This window comes from Camelus dromedarius, chromosome 5, assembly GCF_036321535.1.
Source record: "Camelus dromedarius isolate mCamDro1 chromosome 5, mCamDro1.pat, whole genome shotgun sequence".
Classification (NCBI taxonomy): Eukaryota; Metazoa; Chordata; class Mammalia; order Artiodactyla; family Camelidae; genus Camelus; species Camelus dromedarius.
In genome coordinates this window covers 41,855,227-41,877,397 of record NC_087440.1, presented here as the reverse complement: position 1 = coordinate 41,877,397, position 22,171 = coordinate 41,855,227, and the positions used below count along the sequence as shown (strand labels likewise).

The 22,171-nt window shown below is 39.7% G+C and overlaps 1 protein-coding gene across 1 annotated transcript in view; it reads left to right on the top strand.

Moving 5' to 3' along the window:
- SLC25A21 (solute carrier family 25 member 21) overlaps positions 1 to 22,171 on the top strand; it is a 411,303-nt gene that overhangs the window by 237,041 nt on the left and 152,091 nt on the right. The window lies entirely within an intron of this gene.

The window sequence follows — 22,171 nt, the reverse complement described above, 5'->3', positions numbered from 1 at the left end:
GAAAGAGAGGTGGTCTGGTGGTTCTTTACTAAGAATACTCTTGCTTCAAATGGGTTGACAGTTGCAAATAAGCAAGGTCCCAAGTGGGAGGGAATTTTGCTGCATATGCATTTGAAGGTTTGTACTTGGTGCAGAGAGAGTGGTATTCAAAACCCCGCAGATTTGTTGAAGTCACAGTCCAAGGGGGTTTTAGCTTACATCCCCGTTACACTTTTATTCCCAGAAAGGGAAATGGCTCATTGTGCTTCAGGAAGACAGAATTACTGAGGTGTACATTCGGTTTGGCCCAGAGTCATTTTTCATCATTTTTGTTTTGTTTCATTTTCGAATGGAGCATAAATCAGGTGCAAATGAAATAAATTATGCATCCTGTAAAGACTGATCTCTTAGAAGTATGTCCAGTCAAAGAGCTGCAAGGCACGTCTTTGGTGGGTGCTGGGGAAGGCAGGGAGGAGGGTGGGAGGTTGCGGTGTGAGGACGCACAGCTCCTTCCAGACGCACAGTTCTGGGCTGCTGCTGAGTGGACAGGCCAATACATACCTTGGCTTTCATCCTTCCTCACATCAGGACTTACCTTGCACTGAAATGTCTTATCATACTTCCCTCCAAACATATTAATCACTGTGTGAATTCTAAAGACTCACATGGGTTGAAAATTTGGCATCCACATGTTGCTACGTATGTGCTTATGGGGCTTTTACTCAGGCTGTTGAGATTGATTTACACTCTCTCTCGGTGGCTCCCAAACCCCAGACCTGCTGAATCCGAAACTCTGAAGGCGGGGCCTGTAGATATTCATGTTTAACACCCTCCTGGATGAATCTTAAGCCTGACCACTTGCTGGGTCAGCCTTTGGGAACTATGGCTGAGCACCCTGTAGGCAGTTCTGTAAAAGTCTTCGTGTCAAGAATTCCTTGCGTGTGTGTGTGTTAAACCCCTCATTAACCTGTGGTTCTCGTTGGTTTTTTGTGTAAACGGCTTTGTTAGCAGTGACGGGAAGTGGAAGGGCAGAGGTTTCCTTGCAGAGCTCATTCTGTGGTTTGTGAGAGTGATACGGGAATATATTATCTTTAGCCAGAGAAAACACATCTTGTCCTACTGAGGGAGGTTACAGGGGCAAAAATCAGTGCCAGGAGATGGGAGAGGAGTGAGTGTTGGTTGTTACAGAGGAAAGGTAAATGGCTCTGATGGGTAAAAATGATTTAGATGCATGAACCCACCACAGACTTTATTAAAAAGAGAAATCTGAGGACAGGCAATGGTGAGAGGCTGCTTTATGGGAAGCCCAGCAGAGAGCGAGGAGCCAGGGCTGGGGAGCATCCACAGCCTCCCTTTATAGGGGGGAAGGGAGCTCAGCAGTGAACTTGAAAATGAACACTTAATCTAGAGGTTGGAGAGGGGATGTTGAGCATCCATGAGGGCCTGCGGAACAGCAGGGTGGAAACAAGGAACGAAGGTTTTCTTTTTTTTTTCTCTCCCCAATAGATCCTTAGGAAAAAAAAGAAAGAAAGAAAAGAAAGGAATCCTTTTATAATGGGGAGAGAACAGTGGGAAAAGGTCAGGATGGAGTCAGTAGAGTCTATAGGATTAAAAAAAAATTACAGAGCAGCTGAGAGGGTTATTTCCATATGTTAATGATTTGTCCGTGGTGTAAAACATGAAGATCACATTCAGGGTTAGACTCTGGTTATGCCTGATTTCTCACCATGCACAGAAATCCCAGGCTAGATCACTGTCATGGCTTGATTCTAACCATGGAGAGAATGTGTCTGAAGTAAAGCAAGCAAGGAGTAGACCACATTTTTATAAACTGTATTTTTCTTGGGTCTTTGTCATGTAGCTAAACCAATCAATGGCAACATATAATAGTATGAAATGGTTACAGACTCCCAAAATACATTGTGAGTGTAACTTCAACTTTGCTTTTGAAGTTGGGTGACCATATCAAGAGTTTCTTTGGGATTTGTTTTATTTAGTTGAAATGTCTTTCTGTACAGAGTTACTGAGCCAAACCAAGGAAGTCCTGGGTGGTGGGCACACTGTAGCTCTGCATTGATTGAATATCTCATTCTTTCCATGCAGTCATCATTAAAGATTTCATTTATTAACATAATCAAATAAAAACGGTGCACAGGATGGATAATATATTTGGAAGGGATCGAGGTGACAATTAACTGTGCTCTGCTTGGCATATCATAGGGCTGCAGTGAATATGTGTTAAGTGAATAAATGTGTGCTTTAAAATGCCATTTGCTCCCACCTAAGTGCTTTATTACAAATTAAATTCATCATTGGCAATGAGTTCATGCTGACTTTAAAAGGTCCCACATTTGTGTAGTGATTTAATTAAAAAGACTAATATAACCTGAGCTTGACCCTAAAACAAGAGAAAATAATCCTATTTTGTGCACTGTAAAGAATTCTGCATGACGCTGAGACAAGTGTGACTTTCTGGAGAAAGGCAGAAGATTGGGGTGTGATAGGCCACAATCCCATGAAGAGGTTTCATTAATATTATTACTCCTGGGATTTTTACTTTGACAATGTTCTGCCTCTCTTAGGGAAATAAGGGTTGTATCTACTCTGTGAAGAAGTCAGAAAGGTCCACAGGAGACAGTCTTGTTGCTCCCTCACATTTGGTGTTCCTTCCCACTGAACATAAACCCAAGCCCTGGGCTGGGTTGGTTGCAAGAGTTTCCTTATCCACAGGGAACACTCCATGCATATCGGCCTTTGCTGCTACTGAACAGTTTTAATCATGTCTCCAGTGGCCCAATAATAAGAGGAGGAGATAGGGTGAGAGGACATCTAAGGACCTCTTGCTCTGAGGCCTTGAGGAAAACATTGGTCCCAAAGATCTTATGCAGAATAATCTTGCTGCCATAGGCTAAAATTATTTTTCAGATTTATCAATAAGGAGACAATCCTTTCTTTTTAAAAAAATCCAGCCAGTTTCCCCTACATAAAATAACAAAGTTCTATTAAGTCAACTGTAACTCACTTTATAATCTTGAAATGTCTCCAAGTTTTCTTTCTTTCTTTTCTCTCTCTCTCTCTTTTTTTTTTTTTTTTTTTTTTTGGTAAATGGAGTTCTTTTTTAAATCAGTCCTTAGAGGAGCATGCTATTTTTATGTTGGACCCTTTGTGAAGTGTTTAATCTCTGCTTAATTTGTGTTATCTAAATTTTTAAAATAAAGATTTGGTGTTTGTTTAAAGTATGGTAGTACTATTCCTCAACTAATGAAATGGGCTTAGAAAATTCTCCCTTAGCTAATAACGTAAGAGGTGCTCTGTGTCGATGCTTCTCTCATCCTGCTTCACTGCAAAGGCTCCTCCTTCTATGACGATCCAAGCCTGGAGGATGAGAAGAAGCATCTCTGCATTCTTCAAGCCTGTCAAAGGGCTTCTCCAGACATCCTTTTTTTTTTTCAGCTGAAAGGTAAATAATTCTTAATGGCTTTCTTATCTTTGTCTCGGGAAAGTGAATTACTTCTAAAGTGAGCATCAGCACAAAGGCTACGTCCTCTCCCCGCTCCTGCACTGGTCTGCATCCAGGGTTTTATCCCAACTGCTTTTAAATTTTCAGCAACTTCATTCATCTACTTTAGCCAATGCCCATCACAGTTTCCCTGTAATGAGATATTCTGCCTTAGCCACAGCATAGATTCTAATTTTGGATTATTAGAATTTAATATGAATATAAAATATAGGGGTAAAATAAGCTCATTTGGGATTATTTTGAATTTAAAAACAAATGGGATTTTAAAAATGTTTTTATACAATTATAAACTTTTTTCAGATAATCATCTGTTTTAAGTACAGGTTTTGGGGGAAAGGGAGACTTGGAAACTAAAACCTTGTCTATTTTCAGCAGCCATCCAAAGGCCATTTGAGATAAGCTCTTGCTCTAAATTCAGGAAGTAAAGTGAAAGTTCAAACTGTTTGCTGTTTATTTGACTATAGCACTGATTTTATTTAGCTCTAGGCAGTCTGTCACCAGGGAAAATAAAATGGTCTTCTCAGGGGTGTTTGCTCCTCATCTGCATCTATAAAGAGCAGGTGCCTGTCTGAAAGGGCTAGAATGTTCCTTAACAGTCTTGGGTTCTGGAGGAAACACGTTAGGTTTCTTTTCTGGGCTTTTCCTGTATCATGAGAGAACCTAAAAGTGTGGAGAAAGGAGCTGCTTGAGAAGAGAAAGTGTAACTGTGGTCTGACGCTCCGAGCCTCAGGCCCTGCCCCAGGGAAAGCTGCTTCTGCCTGAGCATACAGTGCAAATGAAGCTGAATGAAATCTGAATTATTGGGATCGTAGCACAGCTGAAAACTGAAAATGGTGGTTATCATGGACATTCTAGATTATTTTTTCTTTTTGTGAGGCAAGAATAAAAATCATAAATTTCTTTAGATAAACATAAATTCAAGGATAATATAATATCATAACTGTGAACCCTGACCCCAAAATAATAAAATTGTTTAAACATCCCTGGAAATTGATTAATTCTCAAAATATTCTTGTTGAGATGGCTAAAATAGACTGTATTGCTTTTGCTTTGCAGTCAGGGCACAGCTGAGATTCAGTTTTGACACAAAGAAGAAGTTTGCAGGATGATAAATAGAGCTGTATATTCTCTGGATGCAACTCTGCGTACTCTGGGCCAAGTTCCTACAGAATAAAATTTTCCCATTTGGGGGTAATTGAATAATATTTTCTCTAGTGAAACTTTTGTACCTAGGTTACATGCTTTTCTTTTATAGTAAAAACATTGGAAAATTAAACTGAATATCTTCAGTTTTTGATAATCATACTCTATCTGGGATATGCATTTCTCTTTTTTTATGAAAAAACACAGCATCATGCTACACGTCTCACTATCAGGTCTAATTCAGTACTGCTAAATTCTCAAAGAAAAAGTAGACTTTAGAATTTAAATTATTTCTATATTTGTGTCCTTTTAAATTCTGAAAAGTAACCAATATACATTAAAAAAAGGATTGATTTTTTTCTTTTCAGATGTTTTTAAAGGAGGAGCTTGTTAGAATTCTGACTCGTTTTTATTCCAGAAGGACAGGTTAGGAGAAATGATCCCTTTGTTGACAGGCTGTAAGTGTCAAGCAAGAATGTGATTAACACATTTACTCAGAGAGACCTCAAATTCTGCAGGAAGGTAAACACAGGAGCCCAGCATTCTAGTTCAACGCTGCGGCCCCAGTGGTGGGGGTCAATGGAACTGCTCTAGGACTTGGTTCCTCACCTGGAAATGAAGAGTGTTCCCCTAAGTGATCTCAGAGCCTTCTTCCAGCTTGATATTCTGTGTTTCCAAAGTCATGTTTTCATTGCTTAAACATAACGTGATCTTAGTACGTGTCCAGCAGTGAGATTTCTCAATTCGGTGAACATGCCAGGCTTTCTCCTATCTCAGAACCTGGGTGCTTGGTATCCCTTCTTCCTGGAATGGCTGATTCCTTCTCAACCTTTATACCGTGGCTAACTTGACATCTCCTCTGAGAGTCCTCCCTGCCACCTCATCTAAACTGGCCTCTTCTGTTTCTCTCTTTCTCATTACCCTATTTATCTTTGCTCTAGTCTCGTTAACTTGATTTCTGTGTGTATTCATTAACTGCCCACCTCCACTGGAATGTAGGTTGGGACCGTCTTTCTCATGTTCACTGATCTATTTATATACAGTAACTAGAAGAGTGTTGGCACAAAGTAGGTGGTCAATAAATGCTTATTGAATGAAGGTAGTTTCAAAATTGACACATGTATATTTTTTAATTATGTATTTGGAAAAATAAAACAAACAAAAACATTAAGCCTGTCTTTAGCTCCAATCATGAGCCAGGCTTCACACAAGGGCAATTCACATACTTTATGGAATTCACATATTTCTTTGGCCACGTAACCTGGGCATTTTATACAGCATAAGCTGTATTTTCTTCAGTGCTCAACGTGTGGTTTATAGCTTTATACCACAGAGAATTAGCAATGATATTCCTATATTTACTCTGTCAGTGGATTTTCCAGCACTTCTGCACCAGCTTCTCCTTTACCCCCGACACTGAGAAATTGTCATCTAGACCCAGATAGTTGAGCCTCTCTCAGACCTGTCCATTCTCCTCTGCCAAGGGTCAGGGCTCTTTTTTCCAGTCTAATGCAGGGACGACCCCCACCCAGTAGAGTAGAAAGAGAAGGACTCACTCTTGTGGGTGATGCATGGCTTGGTGGACAGGATGCTGGTGACAGGTGGGCTTCGGGAGGCCAACCTGGACATTCCTTAAGGAAATGTTTTTAGTGCACACAGTATCTTATTTTTACTTGCAGAACTCATGAAGCTAATTTTTTTGTTTGTTTCTTTGTTTGCTTGTTTCCAATGAATAATGCCAGATGGAGTAGGGAAAGGCTGCTGCATTGCTCAGTGGATTGGCCTAACCTCTTATTGAATTAAAAGGTGTGGAAGTCTTTTTTTTAATCAGGATTTGTTAGGTATCTTAAGCTTTTTCTTTTTCAAAGACAACCATGATTAGTAGAGTAATAGTGTCAAACAGGGCTCGAACTCCATTTCAAGACAAAAATAATGCATGACTTCCAAAAGTAATATTTTCTAGTCTCTTCTGGAATCTGAGAGAGGCAGTGGGGTGGGGTGAGGGGAGACTGGGGGCTGTGGAGGGAGTAGTGGGGAGGGAAAGGAAGAGAAAGAGGGAGAAGGAAAGATTTATTAAGAAAATGTTGATCATTGCTTCTGCAGTAACAATCTTGGAACAGTTTTTGGCTTTTTGCTACGTCTGGTCCTAAAGAATCTCAAATTAGCATTTCTATTTCTTTGTTACATAAGGAAAACTTAAGATTATTTGATTTTCTTTTAGCACTAAAACAGAGAAAACTTAGGTTAAATAGGAAAAAATAAACAGAAAAAGAAACAACCTCAGAATTTATCCTCAGCTTGAAAAATTGGGAAAAAACTATTGTTTTACATTTTGATTTCCCAGAGTGTGAGAAAACTGTCCCTGTCCAGATGCTTGCCAAGTTCTGAGAGAACATTTAAGAGTGTTTTCGAGTAGCACAGGGAGATAGCCAGGGTCTTGTATGCGGGTGTTCCAGGTTTCAAACTGTAACAAGGGAACAGGAGAAAAGAGGGAAGCATTCCCAAATCAAACATAACTCTCAGGAAATGAGCCAGAACACCTGTGAGAGGTCGGGGGTCAGAAAAGACAAACTCAGGGTTCGCTATTTTGATCACATTACACAAAAGAAAATGGTCATAGATAGTGGACAGAAGAAAATCTGGAATTTTATGGAGAAGTTAGGATCTAAGGATTCTGCCATTCTAAAACTCCTTTCTCCCATGACTCTATGATGTTTCAAAAAATATTCTCAGAATTGACACTGAAACTTTCTGGTGGTCTCTTGTTGCTTAAGCATCAGGTTGAGAAGTTATTTATCTCTTTCTTGTAACTCCCAGAGGTTCACTTCTGGGAACCTTCTGAGCTGGATTCTTTGGCTAGTGTGTACAGGACTTTTTGGCGGGGTGGGGGTCCAACAGTCAGAGATGGAGAGACATCACAGCCCTGAATCACGGGCAATTCACTTCTATGGAGAGACCAAAAGAGGTCTGCAAACGTTCTTTCATGGGACCTCCTAGGGAAAAAGAGGGTGTTTTTTCCATCTCATTTCCCAGCTCTAAATTCTCTGAAATCTGCTTGATTTTTGCCAGGTGTCAAATTATAACCCTCCTTGTCAACCACAAATGACTAATGCTTAGCCTAATGACTATGCAAAGTTTGAAACTCACATTCACATTTTGTGTTTTCATAAATTGTGAAGAAAAAAAAAACCCTTTCCCCCCCCAAAGCCAATAAAAACAAAGTTTTAGAGTCTTAATTGCAATATTCACTTGCAGTTGTTGGCCCTGAAGGTACTCCAGGAGAAATAAAATGGGAGCCGCTGCGGCCCATCTTCGGGTCTGCAGCCGGCCAGCCCAGCGGATGACGCCAGTGCCCTTCTCCTGGGGAGAGTCAAGTGATGTCAGCACCGCTGGGCAGAGCAATATTTGACCCTTAAACTGCTTCATATACAAGCAGCTGTTTTCCACTTTTCTCCGTTCCCTGAAGGAAGCAGGAGGGCTGAAATATCTGATATTCTTTTTTCCTTTGAATCCCCCTAGATAAAGTAAGTTTAAAACTTTGTAATCGAATGATGACCATTTTGCTCGCTGGCCATTTACTGGTAGCCCAGCATTCTCAAAATGCCTTGGCACAATTTTCTTTTCTGTACATGGTGTGTAAAAGGAGCAAGGTCTCAGCAAGCTTTCTCCATATTTACGCCTCGCCCCCAATGTGTGCCTGGAGAGCTCATAAAAACAAATCTGCCTCGCAGCCCGGCCTTCGGTAATGGGATCTGGAGCCTCTTTCCGCAAGGTCACCTGTTTAAATAGAGACTCCCGGGGTGCTGCCTGAAAGGTGTTTCCATCCTAGGGCCTCTCACTTCCTTGCTCAGTGTCTTTTAGGAAGTGAGCCTTCCAGTGTTGGTCCTGCCCTCCTGAGGAGTCTTCATATTACCCATCTCCATTGCAGCTGATGATAAGAAACCTGGGCACCCAAATCCAGGCAGATCCAGACAAAGCACGCTTTAGACTTTAAATACAAAGAATTTCCTTTAAAATTAAAATAGAACTGTATTCCGTTTGGCTACTGGAGTGTATTATAGAGTCATCAAATAGTGGTAACTGTGAAAAGACCCCATGGAAATGTGAAGGCTGTAAAACTCATTGTGAAAAAAGATGCCAAGAGTTGTTCACAGGAATTTAACAGCCTTTTGCACCAGCAGCAAGCTCCCTTGGACAGCATAACAATAAGCCTCCCCCAGATTACATGAAAAGAAAATAAGCCAAATATTGGTGACTGTCACTTGTTTTGATTCCACTTTTTTTGTGTGAGATGTGCTTCCAGTGTCCAGCTGTCAGCCTCCATAGATCTGTCTCCTTCCCGCCCCTCTGTCCCACAATGAAGGCAATTCCTGCCTCGTTCAGATTCTAGCCAAATTCATTCAATAAATGGCCCTGTGTGCCGGCCTCTACTGTACCAGCCGTGTGCCAAGGTGTGAGGGTCCCAGGGCTTCCATATATCAATCACCCTGTGATGGAAGAGCCCTTACTACCTACAGATCTCTCCAAAGTGGTGCTAGTGGCCCCCTTTCCGGTGGCTTCTCCTAACTTAGGAAGGAAGGGAATCTTGGCATCAGCATTTCAGTGAGGTTGTCCCTCCAGCGCCCACTACCAGAACTGGTGGTCTCCAAAATACCCCCTCTCTTCTAACAAGCCCAGTCTGAGCTGCCAGGACTCAAGCGTTAGCCTGAGATCCAGATCAGGACTGGCCTGACTGCTTTGGAATCAAAGAATGAGATCAGGATAGAAACAATATACAGAAGGACGAGCTCAAGAGAGGGAGAGCAAACAAAGCCGGCAGTTCCTGGTTAGGGTCATAAAGCTCCTACTTCCTTTACGGACCAACAATAAACAGTCAATCACCAATCAGTAAACATTCCTCACACACGAGTCGGGATTTGTGTTTTCAAAGACGCCAGATTGGACGCTGACTTCCCCATCTTACTTTTCCCTTCCCCCAACTTAATAGGGATCCTAAAGAAACCTCTGACTTTGTAAGGTTAAGCAAGGTTTCTCCACCTCCGCTCTGCTGACACTGTGGGCTGGTTAACTCTTTGTTGTGGGGGGTGGGGGGTCCTGCCCTGGGCATTGTAGACTATTTTAGCAGCATCCATGCCTCGACTCACTAGAAGACGGTAGCACCTTCCTTCCAGTGTGACAACCAAAAATGTCTTCAGACATTGCCAAATACCCCTTGGGGAACAAAAGCCACTCTCCACCTGCTTTGAGAACCATTGGGTTAAACCAAGCAATGAATCCATTGGTCTCATGTATAATAGGTACAAATATTAATATGTGGACAAATGTCACAAATACCAGTGAAATATCAGAATACGATATTATAACTCAGAAGACTTAGTACCGTATTGAGGGAGTTGCTCCGTAGATGGGTAGAGCTATGGTTCTCAAACTTCGGTGTGTGTCAGAATCACATGGAGGGCTGGTTAAAACACAGATGTCTTGGCCCCACCGCAGAGTTACTACTGATTCAGCTGGTCTGGGTAGGGGCCAGTAATTTGCATTTCTGTTAGGGATGCTGATGTTGGTGTTCTTGAAAACCACCGGGCTGGACCATTCTGGACTGGCACTTGACTTATCAATGGTGGGGAGCTACAGATGAGGAAGCTACATTGTCTTAAGCCTTCTCTCTGTATCTTCCTCTTCATCGCCCACCATCTAGCGTCATTTGACTTTTTTTCCCCAGAGTCTCTTTGAAGGTGCCTCTCCCTTTGTCCTTTTTCCCTGGGGAAAGGCTGTCATTTTTTCCCAACGACTGGACCCCACTAGAACTTTTAGTTTGGCTGTTTGTTCCTCAGGTCTACTTCCCACTCTTGAATTAACCCATACCTGTGTGTCAGGAAGTACTAGGGGGCACCCAGCTTCTGAGTGCTTGTTAACCATCCTCAGACTTCACAAAACAAACTACCAAGTTGTGGCATATGGAGAGGGAAGTAGGGAAGAATGTATTTTATCACTGACATTGTTCATAATTGCCAGGGCATGGTGATAATAACAAGCAAGCCAAAGTTTATTATTTTTTTATGAATTCTGTACAGTGCACCCCCTTATTGTCTGCACCTCAGGCAAACTGCTATCATCACTCCCCCTTAGCAGTTTCCAAGGATGGCAGAATACCTCCCCTGCCTCATGCCCTAGAAAAGTATGAAAGACACCAATTACCCTCCTATGATGTGGGCTTCTGTACACTGTAAGTTTCTTAGCAGGTGCTTTACTGAACTCTGTGACCATTCATGGTTCCCCTTTGTTGATGAGATCAAATCCAGACTCCTTAGCATGACATATGAGGCCTTTTGTGGAGCACCCTAACTTACCTTTTTCAGAATCCACTGTATCCACTGACTCTGATGTATATACAATCTATCTGCACTACCAGACTTCATTTATTATTCCCCAAACATAACCTGTAACTACACATGATAGTGATAATAGTAATAAAAATTGCAGGTAAAAGGGGTGGGAAGACATAAATTGGGAGTTTGAGATTTGCAGATACTAACTACTATATATAAAACAAACAACAAGCTTATACTATATAGCACAGGGAACTATATTCAATATCTTATAGTAACCTATAATGGAAAAAGAATATGAAAATGAATATATATGTATATGTATAACTGAAACACTATGCTGTACACTAGAAATTGACACAACATTGTAACCTGACAATACTTCAGTAAAAAAGAATGCAAATTAAAAAATAAAGTACATCTGAATTTAAAAGAAAAAAACAAAAGAAAAAAGAAAAAATCATTAGCAACTACCTTATTGAGCATTTACTATGTGCTGTGTACTTTTCTTTACCATGTTGTTTATTTTACTCCTTCCAACAAGCCCATGAATTATTATACCCATTTTATAGATAGGAATTTGGAACTTGGGTCAAGAAGTAAGTAAAGGAGAGAGTCAGGATCTGAACCCAATCTGTCTGACTCTATACATTGGTATTTCTGGATTGGTACTTTACCTAGCCATGGTGAGGTAGCTATAGATGAGGAAGGTATATTGTTTTAAGCCTTCTTCCTCCCATCTTTAATTTTCTGTGTTAAGCACTGTACACACTATTTATATTTGCAATGATTACTCTCACCCAGCTTCTCATTGGGGAAATTCTCTCATCTTTCAAAACTCAACTAAAAAATAACTACTTCTGTGAGTCCTCTTCTACATCTCCAATTGGAGTGAACTATTCCTTTCTCTGACATTGAATAAAAACATGTGTGTGAGTGTACGTGTGCTATGTGCGTGTGTCTACATATATATAGTATGCATATTTCACATCATAATGTTATTAGATTTTTGTAGTCCCTTCTGTTCAAATATGAGATAATGTCACACTTATATTTATACTCCTAGCAGCTAGCATTTTACCTGGTACTATATAGATATTATATACATGCTAACTGAAGGAATGAGTGAGTAAGCAAAGGAGTGACATATCCTGACTTTAAATATTGCTTTCAATGTACACAGTCCACGTCAATCTACCCATTGTCGAACCTGAGTTAAAGTGAACACTGAAACATATACTTCTGCTTTCTATAGTTTAAAAGATTTTCACCCTACCTACTCTTGTATAAAGGAAGAAAAAAATAAGACAATATATGAACTGTACTCTCTAATCCAAGTGGAACAAAAGCACTGGATGCATAATGCAGCAGTGTTTGTTGGAGGGTCTCAGAGGACACCTAAGACCTCTGAAAAATAGGGTGTTGGCTGATGAAAGTCTCAGAGATCAGACCATTAAAACCTGTGGCATTTGTCACTGGTCCAGCAGAACCAGGAGTAGCCAAGCTGGAACAACTGCAGTCGTCAAAGCACGTTTCCCTGTATAGCCAATTATTCATTGGAGTAAGTGCTCGTTTGCATGTCCAAATGGGCAGAGGAAGCACTTCTGAGGAGTGAGCTAGCAGGCGGGCCCTGTACAGGAATGGGTGCTGATGGCCTGGGCAGCAAGCAGGAGGCCTGGGAGGTGAGGGAATCGACCTGGCACTGCTTAACAAATTAGGAAATAATGTCTAGACATTAGAAATGAATATGCAGATATTAAAAAAAACAGTGTGTCCTAGCCGTGCTGTACTTCAGAGAGGGCTAAGTGTTTGTTTATAAGAGGTCAATGAATTGAAGTAGAGTAGTGTTATGCTGAGAATTGTTCAGGCAATCTGCTGTGAAATGCTTTACTTGAGTACAACATTCACTTGGTTAGATTCTCAGATTCTGCAATTTTAGGGCTGTCCTTGGGAGATTTTAATGGAAGCAGAGCCTGCCAAAACATTTATCTGGAATATGTGATTCATATCTTATCATTACAGTTTTCAAAAGAACAATTTAATTATACTGTTTTCCCCTGAACAATTGTTGTTTTGGTTTTAGTGCCAAATTCCTTTGTAATTTTCTGTTTTATTTTGGCTACTGAAACAATCTTACCATGTAAGTGCTTTGCTGCACTCCTGGTTTTCACAATAAGAATGTCACAATTTATTACCAGGGATATATGTTCTAACACATTTACAATTTTCCTTTTTCAGTGCATGGAAGCAATTTGATCCCGTTTCATGTTTATGATATTCATTATATTCAAATTCAGTATATTTGGTTTTCATCTAAAAGGTTTAGGAGTGTTTCCGAGGTGGTTTTTTAATATATTTATTTAAAGCTGAGTATGGCTAGCTGTGTGTTTCTCTTGGAAATATTCGAGTGACAATTTCTTATCCAAAATTTCCTGTATTGTTCCTAACACATGACAGTGGACTCCCAAAGAATGCTATGACCATGCTCTAAATGCACAAACAAAAAAGCCAATAGGGATTTATAAATTATGTGAAGGTACAGTTCAATTTTTCTAAGTTTTTATAATCTTGTGAAAATTATGTCGTTCACGTAAAATATGAATTTTTGGCCGTCTACATGAGTCAAGTGCAGTTACATAATGCTAGGAACCGTAACTGCACTTTCAGCTGTAATAGCCACATAATGCACAGGAATTGCATTGACATTTTAACATGCTGTCACTTTAAGATACACCGTGAAGTGTGAACAGAGCGCAGGGCACTTTAAGCAGGTGTGTCTAATTGTTCGTTTTCTTTTTTTCCTAAATAGCAATTGTATATTTAAGAAAAGATTAGAATCCAAGAAGAGTGTTTCAGGGCTAAAGCAAACTAACCAGGTTCACTTGTGCTGGCTAGTGGAAATGGGTTGGACCTTACCATCATTTTTGTTGCTGTTCTGTGTGTAGATGGTTTTGCTTGGTAGGTTCTCCCTGCTCCATGCAGTAGAGGAAAGGATTCATGGCGTGCTCATTTGGATAGCAATGAGTGTGCTTCCCGTACTTTTTGGCTTTGAGTTAAAGTCTGCAACTGCAAAAATAATCATAAGATCTGGGGGGAGGTAAATCTATTTTATTATTAAAAAAATATGTAACAGTGTTTTCACTAACTCTTCCAAATGTTTAATATCCTTGGTATTCTTCCAGAGTACCATGTTCATTATTTAGGAATTAGGGAAAACTCCTTAAAGTAGCTAGCTGATCTGTCCCAGGAAAAGACTTTGTTTTTAAATGTGGTCATCACATTGGTGAGCAAGTGAGCAAGCAAACATCAGTATACATAAAATAACGCTTCATGGGGTTCTGGGGATTAGCAACCCCAGAGAAGATTCTTAGCTGCTCATTTGGAGAACATACATTAAAGTGTAAGTCTCTCTCTCTCTCTTTTTTGAAATAGGAGACACAACATTTTGAATGCCCAGATACTATGCCATTGAGAGTAATAATTTCCATAGTTTTTCTAGTCTCCACTTTTGTCTACTTTATCAGTTTATTTTATAATCAGCCACGTTCAACTGATTAATTCTCCTGACACCCAGAGCAAGAATGTTGTTACTCTGAAAATTGTATTATTCATAAAAATAGTCTGCCTTAGCCAAAGTTAACAGGTGTCCCCACTGCTTAAAATGACATGGGTTAGAGCTATTGAATACACCAAGGTGACTTGCCTTTCTGGGTTCATAAATTCTTTCTGCTTGATTGTAGAAACTCCTGGGTATCAACTTGTTAGCCAGGCTCTAGTTAAGGTAAAGGAATTCTGATCAATTTGCTCAGAATTGTCTCCAGCTGCGCAGGTTTCCGTCCTTGGTTGAACAGAAGCTGACCAAACTCTCCCTTAATTGCCTGCCTCTTTTTCTCCAGCCACTGAAATTAGGTGTGATTGGGTCCTAACAAATCATGTGACACATATGGTTCCCAGGTTATCTGACATACTTTACTTTGTGCATAGTAAAGGCTAAGTTTAATAAACTATTAGGGACTCCAGCATCTGTTAGCACATTTGTAATAAGAATATTTTCCTTTAGATAGAGATACCAAGCAATTCCCTGTGCAGACCATATGCTACCCTTTAAAATAAAAAATTGTGTCTATTATTTAAAGAGGACTGTAGGATGTCATAATCTTTAATTACCATTTTTACCACTAACATTTTTAGTAGAGGGAAAGAATAGGTAGAAAACAGGAATCTCTGTCACCTGCTGTGGTCCCTCTGTGTGCTCCCTGGATTATGCATTAAACCGGAATTTCTGTTAGTGAATGAAGGAGCCCATGGAGCATAATCAAGATGAAAATATTACTTCCTAAATAGATGCTAAATCCCTGCTCTCCTTTTTCACCGAGTAATGCTAAAATACATTCTTTTGTAGGCTTTTGTGCCCTGTGACTCTTTTAGGTGCTTAGAAAGTACAGGTGATATGGAGAAAGTAATATGTTATAACAAAGCAATGGACTACCAGTCGATTTTTCAAGATGGTTACAAGTTACCCTAGTGAACATTATTTTTGAGAGATTAAAAAAAAATAGTCAAAACTGAGTTCTGATTAAGTAGCTTTCTGAGACCTTAAGCCTTTTTCTTAACAGAAACTGCAGGTGGGACCTTTCTTTCATCTTCTTCTATTGCTTTCTGTAGTTGGCAAGCTTGGTATGAAAAGAATTTGAGTTTTAGAGCAAGACAGACCTGGGTTTGAATCCTGACTCTACAACTTACGAACAGTTTGATTTGACCAATTACTTAACTGATCCTCAGTTAACTTGTAAAATAGAGGTCGTGATACTCACCTAATGGAATAGTTGTCTTAGATGCTATGAAATATATCAAATGCCCTGCAATTTCTGGCAAAGAGTCAGTCACTGGTAGCAGTCATTACTTCTCTGCAAACACGGATTGGTGGATTGGAAGCATGCATGAATATCTTGTTTGAGTCAGGATAACATCTGTTTAGACAAAGTTCAGGCTCCTCTTTCATCTTTGGGGCTCAGATCCCCCTTATCCTAGAATAAAGCCCACACACCTCAGCCCTGCTTACAGGGCTGTCAAATCTGGCCCCTATGTCTTTTTCCTCCTCCTCTCCTGCCATTCTCCCATCCTGAACTCTGTGCTCCAAACACCACTCTCTTGTTTCACTTTGCCTTTGCCCATGCTGGTTCCTCTGTCTGGAACACTCTTCTCCCTCCACCTTATTCCTTCCTCTTCCCCTGGGTTCATCCTTTAGGTCTTTGTTTACACATCATTTCCACTGGAAGGCCTTCTCCCCCTCAGGTGTTAGGGTCAGGTACCCACCTCCTATTGTGCCCCATTCCCAGTCAACTTCTCCTTACCAACACACTTCCTACACAAAGTATTGCCTGTTCACTTACCTGTAACCTTATGAGACTGAAAGTTTTGTGGCTGAAGGAGCTGTTCATCATTCACTGATCCTCAGAGATGGGCACATAGCTAGAGAACAATAAAGGTTTGAACTATTGTGTAGATGAATTAATTAATTAACCAGTGAATTAATAAGTAATTAGAAATAAAAGAAGCGCAACTTTTAAAAAAGTCTAAGCCTTTAATTCTGAAAAATGAACAGAGTGTGATAACAGATTCTGAGTCCATTACAGTTCTGGCATGAGTTTTAGCAGGAAATAAGTTTTGGGTACCTGATTGTCAAGATCCATCGGAGATATAGATAGACTTCCCCAAATATTGGCATAGCCCAAAGTTTTAGAAATGCCATTTCTATCTTGTTTTGCTCTGTATCACTTAGAGTCATTTGTAAAAGATAGGCAATCCAGAATGTTTTATTTCATTGAATTGATATGAAAAGAACCACATTCTTACTTCTCCCTTTAGAATGGTATTGGTAAAATAATTTATGTCAACTGGAGTTCAATTGTTTTGAGTTATTCTCAGACTAGTAGTGATAGTTTTTGCTTATTATGAAACATATAAGCTCTTTTCATCCCTGTAATTTCCTTAACACCAGATTTGCTGAATTGGGGTATCATTTCAAAAATGTGTAATTCTTCCCTGTGCTGTCCAGAAGAGCCATGCTTCAACATAAAAATACTTACTATGGCAGCATCTCATGCAATTATTCTCCGAAGTCCTTTCTATATCAAATGAAAGGGGAATAAACACAGATGGGCAGATAGGGACAGGAGGAATTAGAGGAGAACTATCTAGGGGTGTACCTACCCAGTCATATACAGCAAACTCAAATTCCCATCTTTTATCTTTAAAGTTTATTTTAATGTTATGTAATACTTCATAATATATCGATGCTGGTGTTTATCCCAAATCTTAGAATAAATTAGAAGATCCCAGAGTATTCACCGTATTAGTATTACAACTTTGCAAATCCCCTTCCTTCCTTAGTTGGAAAACCACAGAATTAAGAGAGTATTTTAGGGAGGTTACTGTGATCAGCTAGGCCTGAACTAACAGGGAGAGAGATGAAAAATTGGGGTTTAATTCCAGCACATGAGATTCCAGACAGCCCAGCAATTCAATTCCACCATTGTTTATTGCTCTCATAATATGTGAAAAAGAAATGAGGTTCCGCTTGAGCCCACCTTGCCCTGATCAGCTATTAATGAAGCCACTACCAAAATAAGAAATGTAATTTGAAATATATAACTGATTTTCTTAGGCAAGTTATTGATTCCATTCACAGGTATCTTTTGTAAGAAAGAGAAATCTGTTGACCATTTGGGGATAAGAATGCATTTCTACCAAGAGTGGATGAGACCCTGTTTGGGGCCAAGTTCCATTTTGGGGAATTGCATTCCACAAACCTAAATGCTGCAGGGAATCCCGGGGAGACTCTGCCTCCTCCCTCTTGTTCTGTCCCCGTGGCAGAGTGCTGCTGACAGCTGTTGGACAGCTGAGGCAATTCACCTCCAGAGTTGCATAATTTGGAAAGTGCTTTGGGATCCATTCGGTTGAAAGGTTGTTAATTATGATGATTTATGACACTGGAAACGAATCTGGGCCTTGATAGTATGGAGAGTATACTTAATGTCTCATTCTTTTGCTTGTCCCACTAGAAAGTCCCTAAATACAAGAAAAAAAAATGTTTAATCTTATTGTGCCTTATGAGTAGGGTCTACAGTGGTGTAAAACAGAAAATAATTGACCTTTTGAGGTAGGGGGATAAAAAGGAGAACATCTGGGTGTTGATGGACAATATTTAGCAAACCCTTATGATTGTCTTCATTCATAGCGTTTTTCTCTACCTGGTTTTCTTCACCTAGTGTTCCAGGATAGACACGCTGACTCTTCTCTCTCCTTCACACACACATCCATCAGCCACCACACTGTTTTGGGTCTGCCTTGGAAATGTCTTTTAAATCTACCCTCCTGCCCCTACCGCCCTTGCCCCAGTTCAGCCTTTATCACCTCTTTCCTAGGGCCTGCCTTCCACTCTTGGGCCCTATTCAAACCTACCTTTCATACTGCTCCCAGAGTTACCTTCCTGGGACAATAAATGACACAAAGCAAAAAGCTGAGGGTTCTATTCACTGCCAGGCCTGGAAATGTTCTGTAAAAAACATCTAAGCTCTTTTGTAAAGCCACAGACAGGCATTCCTATGGCTCTGGTCTTTTCCACCTTGTAGCTGTCTATCCCCATGTACCCTCTGCTACCACCACAGTGACCTTCTCACCCTCTCCTCAAATATGCCCTGCCCTTCTCAAATTCTATGAGCCTTTGAACATAGAAATCCACTACCTAGAGGGTCCTTTCTCACCTTCTCTGCCTGGCAAACAGCTACTCATCTTCCAGTGCCCCTCAGATGTCACCTCCTCTGCCGAGTCTTCCCAGGCAGAATCAGGTGAGCATGGCATTTATCACAGTGTGTGACATTCTTCTGTTTTCATATCTATTTCCCTTATGAGATTATAGTTCACAAAGATAGGGACTGTACCTTACTCACTTTGGTCTCAGCAGACTGCATAGATATCATAAATGAACCAATAGTTAGGGCCAACTAACCTGGGTTTAGGTTGTAGACATTACAAAATGTGTAAATCAACTGATGCCTGAATACTTTAATGGTATTATCAGATCACCTGAAAAAAATAATTCTAAACATCTATTCATTCACCCATGCATGGATTCATTCATTTCCTGACATTATGACATACAGATCTAAATCCCTTATGAAAACTCTCGTACACTATTGGTAGAAATATAAAATGGTGGGGCCACTATGGAAAACAGTATGGCGGCCCATCGAAAAATTGAAAATAGAACTACCATGTGATCCACCAGTTACATTTCTGTGTAAATATCCAAAAGAATTAAAATAAGGATCTTAAAGAGAGATGGGGACGCCCATGTTCTTTGCAGCAATATTCACAATAGCTAAGATATGGAAAGAACCCAAATGTCCACCACAGATGAATAGATAAAGAAAATGTGATATATACACACAGAGAACTATTATCAGCATTAAAAAAGAAGGAAATCCTGCCATTTGCAACAACATGGATGGACCTGAAGGGCATTATGCTAAATAAAGTAAGCCAGTAACAGAAGAACAAATACTGCATAACTCCATCTATATAAGGCATCTAAAATAGTCAAGCTCAGAATCAAAGAATACAATAGTGTTTGCCAGGGACATGGGGAGTTGTCCAACAGGTGTAAAGTTTCAGTTTGTTAGATGAATAACTTCTAGAAATCTGCTGTACAATATGGTGCCTACAGTTAACAATACAATATTGTTTGTTTCAAAATTTGTTAATTGGGTAGATCTCATGTTAAGTGTTCTTATCACAAAAACAAAGGGACACGAGCTCTCAGAGATGTTGGATATGTCTGTGACCTTGATTGTGCTGCTGGTATCACAGGTTTACATATGTCCAAATTCATCAGGCTGTATGTGTTAAATATGTACAGTTCTTTGTATATCAATTACACCTCAGTAAAAGTGTTTTTAAAAACTCTTGGGGACAGATATGTCTTGGAACTCAGAAATGTTTCTGCTTTATAAAAGTAATATGGTACTCTTACTTATCATGTGTATTACAGACACCCCAGTAAGGTCTGGGGCAGAACTCCATAATCAAATACAGTAATTCTGCAGCTTAATGTATAACCATTCACACTGAATGGAATAAAAACTATGGGTAGCCTCACTTTTTTTGAGGTAAGTTTTTGTCACTAACCAAATGAGTTTGCCACAAACTTGGGAAAATCATGGTTTGGGGATGCGTTGAGCATTTGGATTTGGGAATTGTCGAAGGGATAAGGATCTGTTTATGAACTTGCCTGTTAGTTCATTGTTCATCTCCTTCCCTAGAATGTGAACTCATTGGGGTCACAGACTTTGTCTTGTTCACTCCTGTATCTCTAGTTCTAGGACTGTTTCTGATGTTTAGTATGTGCTCAATAAACTTTTGCTGAATGAGTAGATAGGTAGGTGGACATGTGAAGTAGACAAAAGCCTGGCTTAATATAAAGATAACCCAAATTATGGAGACTATAATGTGTTTCTAAGCATTATTTTTTTTCATGGACTGTAAGTTCTTATGGGTCAGGGTCCTTCATTTTGATCACATCTTATTCTCTGATGCTTTGTATAGAGTTAGTTCTGCCTATATATAAGGAATTATAAATTCTTTTCACAACTAGAAATTAGTGGTTTGAATTTTTTGAGAAAATTAAAACTCCTCCTAGAAAGTTCACTAAGCTGCAAAGCAGAGTAATGTGGTCTAGGGCTTTAAAAGTAAACACTATCAGTCACTCTTCACTGGAGCCCTGGGCATAAAGAAGCAAATAAATATCCTAATCACCATGTTTTAGAAATATATTGCCTTACACTCCAGTTTACTATCCATGTCCAGTGCTGAACTATAAACTTTTATTTCCCTCAAACAAACCCCCAAACATTTATCACATTAAAAATGAATCATCTGTTATGCTCCAACCATAAACTGAATAATAAACAGAGGCAGGAATTATGATCTCTGGAAAACTGGAGAAGCGCCGGTGTGTGATCACAATATTCTACCCCATAAATCTTCAAGTCCATATTTTCATTGAATTCCCAGGCTTGCCTGTCAAGAAAATGCCTAAAATTCTGGCTAATTCTTTTGCAAGATTAGGTAAAACCAATAGCAAGTCCTACTTCCTGACAGAGGAATTTGAGGCAAATATGCTAATTTGGCCATCGATTGGATCATATACTTGTACAGAAGTTTTATTTGAAATAGTTCACTTTAAGGTTCTTTTAAATGTGGAAATGTTCTCTGCATTCCTGAAAATCCCAGTTCCTCATACATGGCTTGGCACATTTTAGACTTCCGCTGTGTGTAAGCAAGAACATTTTTAGTATATGATTTGACTTATGGCATATCTAAGGCCATGTACTAGGTAACTGGAATATAATTTCTACTGTATTTTAAGATGAATCTCTAGGGTATAAAGTTTGCATCCATCAGCATGAAAGTAGCATTTGATCTTTACATTTTTCTGTATGGCTTTTTCCTGCACTCTGAAAATGATACATACTTTTTTTCAGAAAGCCATCCATTTCTGTGTTGCTATCCTAAGCAAATAAGACAGATTTTAAAAATAATGTAAAACAAATCCATGCCTGATTCTCTAGGAGTTGTGAATTTTTCGATGGTCAGTTTTTGTGAAATTGTTAGTTTGCCTTATGCACTTATGCTTCTAGAAAAATGGAGAAGCTACTTTGCAGGCTGGCTTTGTACAATGTTACATGATTGCAGTAGGTCAAATCTGACATGGTGTTGAAAGAAAGTTCTTTTTGCAGATAATTAATGAAATGCAGCACAAAGCATGCCATCACCTAATAAAAACATCAGCTTGTAAGAAATGTTTACTGCCCTTTTCAGAAACTTCCCCTTGGATTTGGGCATATAGAATATTTCCTTTCATGTACGATGCTGGCTTCCCATGCAATTTTCAACTACTTGCTGCATCCCAGCTAAAGAAGAGATTCTATAAGGAAACTATTAGCCCTTGGCCAGTCTCTCAGGCTCATGATTCAAAATGACCAGCATTCATTAAACTTTATTACTGAGCTGCATGAAGTTTCTTTGGATTAGGAGACGGCATGACCCTCTGTCCAGATTTTTGAATGGTGCTGAAGCTTTTCATTAACCTGGAAGCCTTCTATTTACAGGGTTCACAGCCTGGTCTCAGCTCACTTGG